This window comes from Agelaius phoeniceus, chromosome 29 (genome assembly GCF_051311805.1).
Source record: "Agelaius phoeniceus isolate bAgePho1 chromosome 29, bAgePho1.hap1, whole genome shotgun sequence".
NCBI classification, from domain to species: Eukaryota; Metazoa; Chordata; class Aves; order Passeriformes; family Icteridae; genus Agelaius; species Agelaius phoeniceus.
This window is the reverse complement of record NC_135293.1, coordinates 821,948-834,246: the sequence shown is the minus strand read 5'-3', so window position 1 is coordinate 834,246 and position 12,299 is coordinate 821,948.

Here is a 12,299-nt window from a genome sequence, read left to right as displayed (position 1 = left end):
AGGTTTGAAATCTCAAATCAGGCCCCCAAAAGCATCTGGGAGGGATTCTGGCCCTGCCCCAGGGCTGGTGTTTATTCCAAGTGAAAGCACTCGTGACCAGGGGGCACCAGGGCCTGACCTGCTCCGGGCCTTGTTTACATCTCAGCAGGAGCCAAACCTCGCCCCAGCCCGGGTGATCAGTACCAAATCCTCCCAAATCCTCCCTGCCCCGGCCCCCTGGGCTCCCCTGGGCAGGAGAACTCAGGAAAGGCACAATCAGAGCTGGCCAGGAGCTCTCTGGGCCCTCCTGGCTGAGCTGGCTGGGCTGGGCATGGGTTGGTGTCCGGGTGAGAGGATCCTGGTGCTGCCACAGCTGCTCGGGACGCAGAGTTTGGGAGCTCCTGGTGTTTTCAGTTCCTCTAGGATGGTGTTCATCTCCTGTGGGGCTCAGTGGGGATGGTCTGGTGTCCAGGTCACACACAGAATCCCAGAATCCCAGAATCCCAGAATCCGAGAATCCCAGAATCCCAGAATCCCAGAATCACAGAATAACGAGGTTGGGAGAGACCTCTAAGATCATCCGAGTCCAACCTGTGCCCCAACACCTCAACCAGATCTCAGCACCAAGTGCCATCTCCAGTCTTCTTTTAAACCCATCCAGAGATGGTGATTCCACCACCTCCCTGGGAAGAGCATCCCAGTACTTTATTATTCTTTTGGTGAAAAATTTTTTCCTAATATCCAACCTGTACCTTCCCTGATGTAGCTGCAGATGTGGTGAGAAGGATCCTGGTGCTGCCACAGCTGCTCAGGACGCAGAGTTTGGGAGCTCCTGGTGTTTTCAGTTCCTCTAGGATGAGGTGTTCAGCTCCTGTGGGGCTCAGTGGGGATGGTCTGGTGTCCAGGTGAGAAGGATCCTGGTGCTGCCACACCTGCTCAGGTGGGGCTGTCCATGCAGGATGCAGAGTTTGGGAGCTCCTGGTGTGTTGGGGGAAGATGAAACAGGAAAGCCTTATCAATGTGATTGCCTGGCAAAAAGATTTTGAGAATATGGAAACTGTAAGAGAGATTGAAATGAAAGCAAGCTTTGAGATCCCTCAGTTACTGAACAACTGGGAAACAGTGGTGTGGCCAGCTGAAGGTGATCCCCTTTAGATGGAACAATTGCAGGCAGGCCCAAGGGTCAGAGCAGACCCTACTCTGAGCTGTGGGTGATGTGAAATCCTCAGAGCCATGAAATCGTGGCTTTGTCAAGGTTGGAAAAGCCCTCTGAGGTCATGGAGCCCAACCATCAACCCAGCACTGCCAAGGCCACCGCTGAATCGTGTCCCCGAGTGCCACATCCATGATTTGGAACATTCCAGGGATGGGGACTCCACCACCACCACCACCACCACCACCCTTTTGGTGAAGATCTTCTTCCCAACATCCAATCTCATGAGGAAATTTCCCCTCATACCCCATCCCCTGGGGTTCCCCAATCTTTCCACCCAAAGCCAGGCGGTGCAGAGCGGATCCTGTCCCTCGAGGAGCTGCTCCAGCTCCTCCCGGATTCTGGGAGCTGTTTTTGTGTTTTATGACCTGCTCGTAAACATTTATCCCTGCTGCTCTTCCTGAGGCACAGGGAGCCAGCCTGGGGTGATAAATCCAAGCAGGGAAGGACATTCCTGCCCTTGGGATGCCCAGGCAGGTGGTGCAGGCTGCCCCCTTGGCAGTGACCTTGGCGTTGATGTTAATTGAAGGGTTAATGAGGGCTCTGCTCTGCCTCCCTGCTCCCTGATTAATTCCAGCCAGGTGTCCACGGTTCAGGTCCTAAAAACAACAACTGCTGCAGAGTCTGGGAGCACTTAGCCAGGCCCCAGGCTGCAATTCCAAGTATGGATAAATATTTGCACCTCCAAGGCTGGGAGACACCTTGGAGATAGGAAAGGGATCGCTGGGGGGGCTTTTCCAAGGGAAAAGATGGATTTTGCTGGGGAGCAGGGCTGGGCTCCTTGTGCAGCCCTGCCTGGGTGGTCCTGGGGAAGATCCCGGGGTTTTGGGGGCTGCAGGGGCTGTGTCATCCCACAGCCCCTCCTGGGCAATCCAAACAAGCTCCCCCTCAAGTTTGGCTTCACAGCTCTCCTGGCTGCCCCCAGGGATGGGCTGACATGGGAGAGTGAGGAGCAGAAATGCAGAATTGCTTGGGACAGCCTGTGGGGAAAGCAGGAAATCCATTTCATTCTGGGAGCTCCCCTTTCCCACCCCGCTGAGCTTTGAGGGCTCTCAGGTTCTCTCTGTCCCTGAAATGCTCCAGAGGTTCCCAGCTCTGGCTTTGTGGATTTCTGCCTTTCGGCGGCGTGTGATGAGTGCCAGGATGACAGAAAAATTGTGTTTGCCTTCAGACCAGGGCAATCCAGGTTCTTCAGGCCCCCTTCGTACCTGGGAAATCCAAGGAATTCAGTTACCTGCTCTTCTCCACCTTTTCTCATAGCATCAGGCTGGGAAAGACCTCTAAGATCATCCAATCCAACAACCCAATGGCCCTGCTGGTGCTCCTCTGGCCATTTTTTATTTTTAAAATATTTTTTAACCTTTTTTTTGTGTGTGTTTAGGTCTGAAAATTTCATGGGGTCCTGCAGACCTGACCCTCATCTTGCTCAGGCCAGCGACAGCAGAACTAAAACCCAGGCCAGGGCTGTGATTGACTGGATTCAGGGATGTCTGGGCTGCAGAATCCTGATTATTTGGGTAAATAAAGAGCCTCACGAGAGGGCTCTTCCCTCTGGAGTGTGATGGAGTTGTTCTGCCCCTCTGGGGAGTCTGTGCTGCATTAAAACTCTCGTAATAACTTCACAGGAGTTTCCACGTTCAAGTGATCATAATAATGCTCATAAAGCACACTCCAGAGTGAAGTATTTATGAATTATTTGACTTAAAGTAGGGGGGAAATAAAAAAAAAATTAAAAGAAGAAAAAAAAAAAAAGAAGAAGAAAAGACCTGGGCTGAATTAATAGCTCTGGGAGAACCATAAATTGAGAGGAATCATATTGCAGAGGGTAATTTTGTGTGTGCAATAAAAGCAACGTTTATGGCTCCGCTGCCTAAATTTGGTTGGGATGTTTTTTTTTTTTTTGAAGCAGAGAGCTTTGAAATAACTTCTAATTTTTCTCCTTTCATTTTTACATCGCCTGGAAGAGAAACACCAGGCACTTTTGGCAGCGTGGGTGAGGAGGGAGAGGAGGGAGAGCAGGAGGAAGCTCTGGGCCCGGGGGAGATGCTCAGAGCCCACCTGGGGGTGTGGTGGCCACGTGGCTCCCATTCCCCACCAATAAATACAATAAATAAATAAAAAGGGACAATAAATAATGGGTGTCCCAAGTGGCTGCGGAGGGATTCGTGTCCAGGAGCGTTTCTGGGAGCTGCTCACACCCTGCAGGAGGGCGGAGGGCTGGGAGCTTCCTCTGCCTCCTTCCCTGGCCTCAGGGGATGGAAAAGGGACACCTGGGGCAGGTTGGGTTCATCCCAGCTCCCTTCACCCCGGATCAGAAACAAGGAAAAGGATTGGAGAGGGAAAAGGATTGGGAAGGGAAAAGGATTGGGGAGGAAAGGGGTTGGGAAGGGAAAAGGATTGGAAAGGAAAAGGATTGGGAAGGAAAAGGATTAGGGGAAGGAAAAGGATTGGGAAGGGAAAGGATTGGGGAGGGAAAAGGATTGGGGAGGGAAAAGGATTGGGAAGGAAAAGGATTGGGAAGGAAAAGGATTGGGGAGGGAAAGGATTGGGAAGGAAAAGGATTGGGAAGGGAAAGGATTGGGGAGGAAAAGGATTGGGAAGGAAAAGGATTGGGAAGGGAAAGGATTGGGGAGGAAAAGGATTGGGAAGGAAAAGGATTAGGGGAAGGAAAAGGACTGGGGAGGGAAAAGGACTGGGAAGGAAAAGGATTGGGGAGGGAAAAGGATTGGGAAAGAAAAGGATTGGGGAGGGAAAGGATTAGGGGAAGGAAAAGGATTGGGGAAGGAAAAGGATTGGGAAGGGAAAAGGACTGGGAAGGGAAAAGGATTGGGAAGGAAAAGGATTGGGGGAAGGAAAAGGACTGGGGAGGAAAAGGATTGGGAAGGGAAAAGGACTGGGAAGGAAAAGGATTGGGAAGGGAAAAGGACTGGGAAGGAAAAGGATTTGGATCTGCCTGTCACTATAGGACACGAAATAATAGGATGTGGGCACACTGCTCCTTTCAAGGTAAAAAAAGGGACTTTTTAATTTCCAACTTCAACATTGATAGATTTCCAGAAGTGGCGGTGGATTGGAGGGTGACAGTGCCACCTCTGCAATGCCACTGGACAAACACAGCCCATCAAATTTCTCCTCCTCCATAACAGAATGCAAAACAATGAGTTATTTACAGAAAGCGTGTGAGAAAATTTGAAACATCAGAAGGCTTAGAAAATCTTAAAAACTCAGGGTGACAATCTGCCCTTCAGCAAACGGGGACATAATTTCTACCATATCCCTAAAATAGGGATGTGATGGGGAGTGATGGGGAAGGATTTCCAGCCCTGAGGAAGAGGAAGGGGAGCGTGGAGCTGGTTTAGGACGCGGCTCTGGGGATGGTGGGGATGGATCCGCTCAGAGCAGCCGCTGCTGCACCTTCCCCGAGTCCCTGCAGCTGGGGAGGGCCTGGATCTGCCAGGAAACTGCTCTGATTCAGGCAGCAGGAATGCAGACACCATCCCTCCTTGTTTTGGGGTTTGGTTTTTTTTTTTTTTTTGCTCCTTTCCTACATACCAGGATCAGGCAGAGCAGCCCAAAGCGAAGCCCCAGCTCGTAAATCCTCAGCGCTGCCAGGACCCGCAGGGATCTCTTCCCCCTGTCAAACCCAGCCAGAAAATCCCTCCCAACAGGTTTTTAATGGGAGAACTGGAGGCTCTGACGTTCCCTCTGGGACATCTGCTCCAGGGAGCCCCTGGGAGCTGGGATGGTCCCACCTGGGAGCGCTCAGGGCTTGTGGCACCCACGTGGAGCGAGCGGGGATTTGGGATGTGCTCCCTCGGGCCTGGGCAAGGCTGCTGGGGATTTGCCCCGTTCCCCGCTGAGGTGTCACAGGCAGGGAGTGAGTAAAGGCTGAGGAGAAACCATGGGGATTCCCAGCAAACCGCTGGGATGGATCAGCTGGGGGTGGAGGCACCTTGGTCTCCTCGCTTTGAGGTGTTCAGGGCACGAATTCGGCACCTAAAGTGGAGAATTTTCCTCGTGGGCTGGAGGATTCCCAGAAATATCACTGCAGGGGACAAGGACAAGAGCATCACCATCACCATCATCATCATCATCATCATCATCATCACCATCATCACCATCACCACCATCATCATCATCATCACCATCATCACCATCATCATCATCATCACCATCATCATCATCATCATTATCATCATCATCATCATGGAATCTCCTGGGCTGGAAGGGATCCAGAGGGATCCAGGTGGCTCTTCGTGTTTGAGTGGGAGTGGGGACACAGTCGTGGGCTGGGTTTGATCTTGCAGGACTTTTCCAACCCTAATGATCCCATGATCCTGCGAATTTCAATCCTCATCAGGCCCTGGTTCCAGAAACCGGATTAAACATGAAACCAGATTAAACATGAAACCAGATTAAAGATTAAACCAAATTAAAAGTGAAGCCAAATTAAACATGAAACCAAATTAAACAAGAAACCAAATTAAACATGAAACCAAACTAAACATGAAACCAAACTAAACACGAAACCAGATTAAACCTTGCACCGAAGATGTGAAGTTGGGATAACACAAAGCTGGACCTCCCAGGCTGGGATCCTCATTAATGGCTTCATTAATGAGAGGAACCAAAAATTAACACCAGGCAAGTTGCTTTCTCCTGGCTGCTGCTGGATAAATCTCAGCTTGGGGGACTTTTTAACCTTAAACCAGACATTTTCATGTCTGGCTTGAATTACTCCTCCACAGGCTGTCATTAGAGAATAAAAGGAGCAGGTAATTTTAACATTTTTGAACAATTGCCCAGATTAAATTTTTTTTTTTTTTTTTAAAGAAGAAACCTCTGTGAGCATTCACGGCCACAGAGAGGAGGCAGGGGCTGGAATGCTTTGATTTATGATGGGGCTGGGGATGCCCGGGCAGGAGCAGCTCCTTGGACAGCGGCCACACGAGCCAGGCTTGAAAGCCCTGCCGAAATCTTTGTGGTCAGAGGCTTCCAGTGCTGCTCTGATCCCTGTCTGACCATCAAACAGGGCCCAAATTCCTTCCCGATGACACGGAGGAGGGAGGGAGAAGCCAGCTGATGGATGCAGGGTGAGAGGGATGTGGCTGAGGGTCCTTTGGTGGGAGGAATTCCGTGCTGAGGTGACTCATGGAGCCTTGCAGAGCTCAGATGTTGTTTTATTCTCGCTGCAGACGTGGCCATTGAACCGCAGGATCCCAGAGTGCCTTGGCAGGGATCTTAAATTTCATCTCATTCCACCCCACGGACAGGGACACCTTCCACTACCCCAGGTTGCTGCAGGCTCCATCCAGCCTGGCCTTGAAGGCATTTTTGAGGGCTGAAACAACTTCCTCAGCCATGACACATCCTGCAGAGGAGCTGCATCCCCCAGGCTGGAAGAGAAAACCCCGAGCAGCAGCACAGTGTGAAGCCAGGGCTGTTTGGGCCTCTCTCTTTCACATTTTCCAGGAGGGAATAGAGTGGGAAATGAGACACATCACGAGCTGCGCTCTGCTCTGAATTCCCCAAACCTTTACAGACCAGGAAAACCAGGAAAACCAGGAAAACCAGGAAAACCAGGAAAACCCGAGCCCTCCAGGGGCTCAGCCTGCCCAGCCAGGGGGGGAGGCAGCAGGAGAAGCATCTTGAGCTCATTTGGGGAGTGCAGAGCAGCAGAACCAGGGCTGGGAGCTCCCTGTGCTGGGTTCAGGGGGGGCAGAGACCCCTGGGTGGGGTCCTGGGGAAGGGGGGCTGAGAATATAATATATTATATATAATTAAAATATAATAGAATTAAAATACATAATATACGATATTTAAAATATATTATATGATATTTAATATAATTATTTATTATTATTGTTATATGTTCTATTTTTTGAAAAATCTTGTTGTCGGGATTTTTTCTCTTGGGAAGCTGAGAAGCCTCAGCGAAAAAGGAAAATAATATTATTTTATTTGGGTTGTTTTTTGTTGTTGTTTTGGAATGTGATTTGGAGATTGTTTATTTAACATGTGAATTGTTTTAATGACTAACTTCTGTCTAGCTGTGTCGGGACTGGAAGCAGACACAAGTTTTTCATAAGTATTTTGTTAAACCTTCTGTCAGTATCTTTTTTCTGTTCTTTAGTATAGCTTTAGTATAGTATTCTTTTATATAATAGAAGTACATAGAATAATGAACTTTAAAAAAATTAATCTATAAATAATAAGAACAAAAATTAATGGATATAATATATAATATATATTATAATATATATAATATATAATATATAATATATAATATATTATATATTATATATATTATATTATATATAATATATAATATATTATATATTATATATAATTATATATAATATATAATATAAATAATATATATAATATGAATAAATTAATAAGAAAAATTAATCTATAAATAATAATAATAAAATAAATAAAATAATAATAAAAAATAATATATAAATAATAATTAAAATTTTAAAATAAATTAGATTTCTAAGAACATAAAGTCAAATTCTTCCTTTGTCCTGGAGGCCTAAAAACACCACAGAAAGGACCTTAAAGCTCATCCAGTGCCACCCCCTGCCCTGGGACACCTCCCAGCAGAGCAGGCTCTGGCTGCTGCTCTCATTTCTCCGAGTCCCTTTCCAGGCTCAGAGCAGGAGTTTGGGGTTGTGCCAGCCCCTACAAGGAGCTGCCCTGAATCAAATCTCTGGGCAGACAGGCTCTGGTGGGGTTTGCAAAACACTGAGCACCTTCTTGGCAGAGCTGCAGTAAATAAGAGTGAGTAAAAAAAAAAAAGAAAGAAAAAAAGAAAAAAAATTGGCTTGGTCTCCTGGGAAAGGAGGAGCTCCTGGCCCGGCCTGTTCCCAGCCCTGTGGAAAAGGGCTCAGGGCTGGACTGAGGGGGAAAAAATCCTCAATTCAATGAAGTTTGATGGATGAAGTAAGGGAAAAACAGCTCAGAGGGGAGGATGGGCCCCGAGGGTGTTTCTTTAGTAGAGCATTCTTTAATATAATGTAGTGTCTGGGATTTGTGCGCTGGGATTCGACCTGGTGCCCACAGCAGGGCCTCCAGGAGCTCTGAGGGGTGGGAAAACCTCCCAGCAGAGAACCAGGGAATGGTTTGGGTTGGAAGGGAGCTCGAGGATCGCCCAGAGCCATGGCAGGGACACTTCCCACTGTCCCAGGCCGCTCCAACCTGGCCTTGGGAACTTCTAGAGGTCCAGGGACAGCCGAAGCAGGGCTGTCCCACCCTCAGCCCAGCAGGATTCCAGCCAGGATGGGACCCCAGAGCCTCCCAGCAGAGAACCAGGGAATGGTTTGGGTAGGAAGGGAGCTCAAGGATCACCCAGAGCCATGGCAGGGACAGTTCCCACCGCCCCAGGCTGCTCCAACCTGGCCTTGGACACTTCCAGGGGTCTGGGGACAGACACAGCAGGGCTGTCCCAGCCTCACCCCAGCAGGACTCAGCCAGGAGGGGACCCCAGAGCCTTTAGGGTTGCCCAGAGCCCTGTGTGTCTGAGCAGGACACAGCTGTGGGGAGGTATCTGAGCAGGGCAGGCCGTGCTCTCCCTGCTGCTTGGCCACCTCAGGGACACTCTGGGAGCTTCCCAGGAATCGGTGGCCGCTCTCTGAGCCCTGCAGCCATGGCTGGGGTGGTGCTGGGGAGCTGCTGGACGGGGCCTGCACGTGGCAGCAGTAAAAGGGCTCCTGGAGGGGTGCCCTGGCCAGAGTCAGTCACTGGTTCCCTTCCCATAAACAGAGGCAGGCAGATGAAAGCAGCAGCAGCCTCAGCTGCCTCCTCCTTCCCCCCAGAGCAGCCCCTGCACACCCACCCCCCATCTGGAGCTCATTGGGGGCAGCTGCTGCAGGGACAGGGCTGGGATCCAGCTGGGATCCAGCAGGAACGGGGCCCAGCTTGGGCTGGGGTCACACCCGGGGTGCTGCCGGATGGAACCACAGCCTGGGGGCAGGAGATGGGCTCCAGGCCCCTCGGGGGTCCCCTGCAGCTCAGGGGCTGCATGGAGCAGAAAAATGAGGTGGCCACCGTGGGTTTTTGGGGCTGCTTCACCCACTGCTCGCTGCCACCAGCGCTGAGCCTCAACCCTTCAATCCCCAAGGCCAGCTGTGGTTTCACCTCCTGAATGTTTCTCAGCCCTTGGCCACTTTTCGGTTTGGGTTTTTTTGGTTTTTTTTTTTGGTGAAGACCCAGGGCGGACAACTGACAAATCACCCTTAATCCACCTGAGCTGTGAAATCTCCTGGTAATCCCTGCTCCCCTCCAGGAGCCCCTCTTGGGTCCATCAATCAGCTCCTGGGTGTCCATCCCTCCTTTGGAAAACCTCCCACAGCTTCCCTGTGAACCCACACAGGGGTCAGGGCACTGAGTAAACTGCTGGCGAGGGCAGGCCCTCATATTTATATGGAAACCCATTAGCTGGGAATATTTTATCTCCCTCCAGGTTGGGAGCAGAGGCTGGGGGCGATGGGAGGGTTCTGGAGCTGCCTCTGGAAACGCCCAGGTTTGCCCTCCACGCTTGTGGCTGCATTATCCAGCACGTCCTTCATGCCATGGAGTGAGAAAAGTGGGTGCTGATGGTGTTCAGAGGGGGAAAAAGGAGCTGAGAGCCTTCCCTGCTGGATTTTAAAGCCAAACAAAAGCTTCCAAGCCAATGTGGATCCCTCCTGGCTGGTGGGTTTCAGCCAGCTGGTCCTTCTGGGAACCTGGGGATGTGCTGGAGTCACCATCCCTGGACAAAGCCTGGATGTGGCACTGGGTGCCAGGGTTTATTTGAGCTGTCGAGGCTGGGTTGGACTCCATGATCTTGAAGGTCTCTTTTCCAGCTTGGTCATTCTGTGAATTCTGTGAATTTGGGGGAATTTTGGGAATTCCTGGGGACTGGGGAGGTGGTGGAGTCCCCATCCCTGGATGTGTTTAAATAAAGCCTGGATGTGGCACTGGGTGCCAGGGTTTGGTTGAGGTGTTTGGGGCTGGGTTGGACTCAATGATTTTAAAGATCTCTTCCAACCTGGTCATTCTGTGAATTCTGTGGATTCTGTGATTTCTGTGAATTCTCTGGATTCTGTGATTTCTGTGATTTCTGTGGATTCTGTGATTTCTGCTATTTCTGTGAATTCTGTGGATTCTGTGATTTCTGTGAATTCTGCGATTTCTGCGAATTCTGTGATTTCTGTGAATTCTGCTATTTCTGTGAATTCTGTAATTTCTGTAATTTCTGTGAATTCTGTGAATTCTGCGATTTCTGCGATTTCTGTGATTTCTGCGATTTCTGTAATTTCTGTGGATTCTGTGAATTCTCTGAGCTCAGCCCTCGCTCCTCCCCGAGCTCACCTGGCCGAGAGCTCAGCATCCGTGGGGTCAGGAAGGGCAGGAACCAGGAAGCTCCTCCAAAACACAGAGTTATTTGTCCTCAGCCCTGGGGATTAGTGAGAGCATTCACCAGAAGACAATAACTGCTCCTGTCACCCCAACGGGCTCTTTGTTCCCTGCCTGCTCCAGACTCGCCCTCAGGACGAGCCATCCCTCCCCTCACGTCAAGTCTGCCCCGTGCTTGCTCGTTTGCTTCATTTGTGTTAATTAACCCTGCTGAGCTCGGGTTCCTCTTGGTTTTAGGGGTACAAAAGTCTGGAATTTTCTGCCTGCCTGAGGTTTCTTCTCTGCTGCTCCAGGGTCTTGCCCTGGGGCTGGAAACTCAAATCTTCAGGCCACTGGTAGTGGGGAAAGGACAGGGAGTTTCTCAAGGATGGGGTTTTTAGGCGGAATATTGAGAAACTCTGGTTCCTTCTCATGGCCAGGTGAGACCTCAGGATGGCCAGGTCAGCTCGGGGTGAGCAAACCTTGAGTTACAACCCCAAAAAATGAGTGTTCCCAAGCAAATGAGGGCTCCCAAGCCCTGCAGGAGACACCTGACACAGGTGAGCCCTAGGAAACACTGAAGGCCTGGAATGGAAGATCTTCCGCGCCGCGTTGGAATTTGCATCTCCTGCCCCCCCAAACCACCCCAAACCTGTCCCAAAGTTCTCTCTGTGACTTTAATTCCACACCAGCCATCCCTGCTTACAGCTGGAGCTAATTAAGCCTGGCAATTACACACACAGGCCTGTTCACATCCCAATGCTCAATGCAGGATCCATCCACTGTGGCCACGGCAAGGAACCAACCTGTCCCTGTCCCCCCGTGATGCTCGAGGCCTCTTCACCTGTCCTGGAGGAGATTTGGGGTGGGATTTGGGAAAAATCCTTCCCTGGGAGGGTGAGGAGGCCCTGGCCCAGAGAATTCCTGGCTGCTCCATTAGTACAGAGGAGCTGCTTTGAAATATTCGATGAGGTCACCGATGGAAAGAGAAGGAAACACCCATGGCAGGCTGGAATAGTACATGTAATATAAAATTATAGTATATGTAATATAAAATTTGTCACTTACACTATGGAAGCTGACAACACACCCCTCATTTCCCAGGAATCACACCCAAAATCATCCCTGATCCCAACACTTCCCAACTTCACATTTTTTCCCCTGCTGTTTTCATCCTAAATTTCTTTTTATTCTTTTTTTTTTTTTTTTTTTTTTTTGTGCTTTTGCGGGAGTCAGATTTTCCAAGCAGCCCCTTCCCATTGCATCATTAAACTTTAATTTCTCCATTTTTTTATGTTTATTGGTTTGATTCTGCACGGGCTGGCGGCGGGATTTGGGTTTTCCTTGGTGTTTCTGGAGCGTGCACACGCCGTGCACGAGCAATGGGGGAGATTTATGGCTCTCCAAAGATTCTTCCTAAAATATTTACAAAGTGGAGTTTGACTCGGGAATGTTTGACTCGGCCATGGCTGTCAGGCCTCTGGGTGGCATGAGGGGGGAATATAAACAGACCTTTTTTTCCATTCCCAAAAAAAATCCTATAAACCTTTTATCCTTTTTTTTTTTTTCCCCTCCCATTGTTCTCCATTTTCCGGTGCCAGGTTTGAGCCTATTTTGGAGTGAAAATCAAAATAAATTCTGTTTTTCTGGGCTAGGACTGGTGATGTTAAAGGACAGAGATTATTTCCTTTCCCTTTCCCTTTCCCTTCCCATTTCATGTGATTTC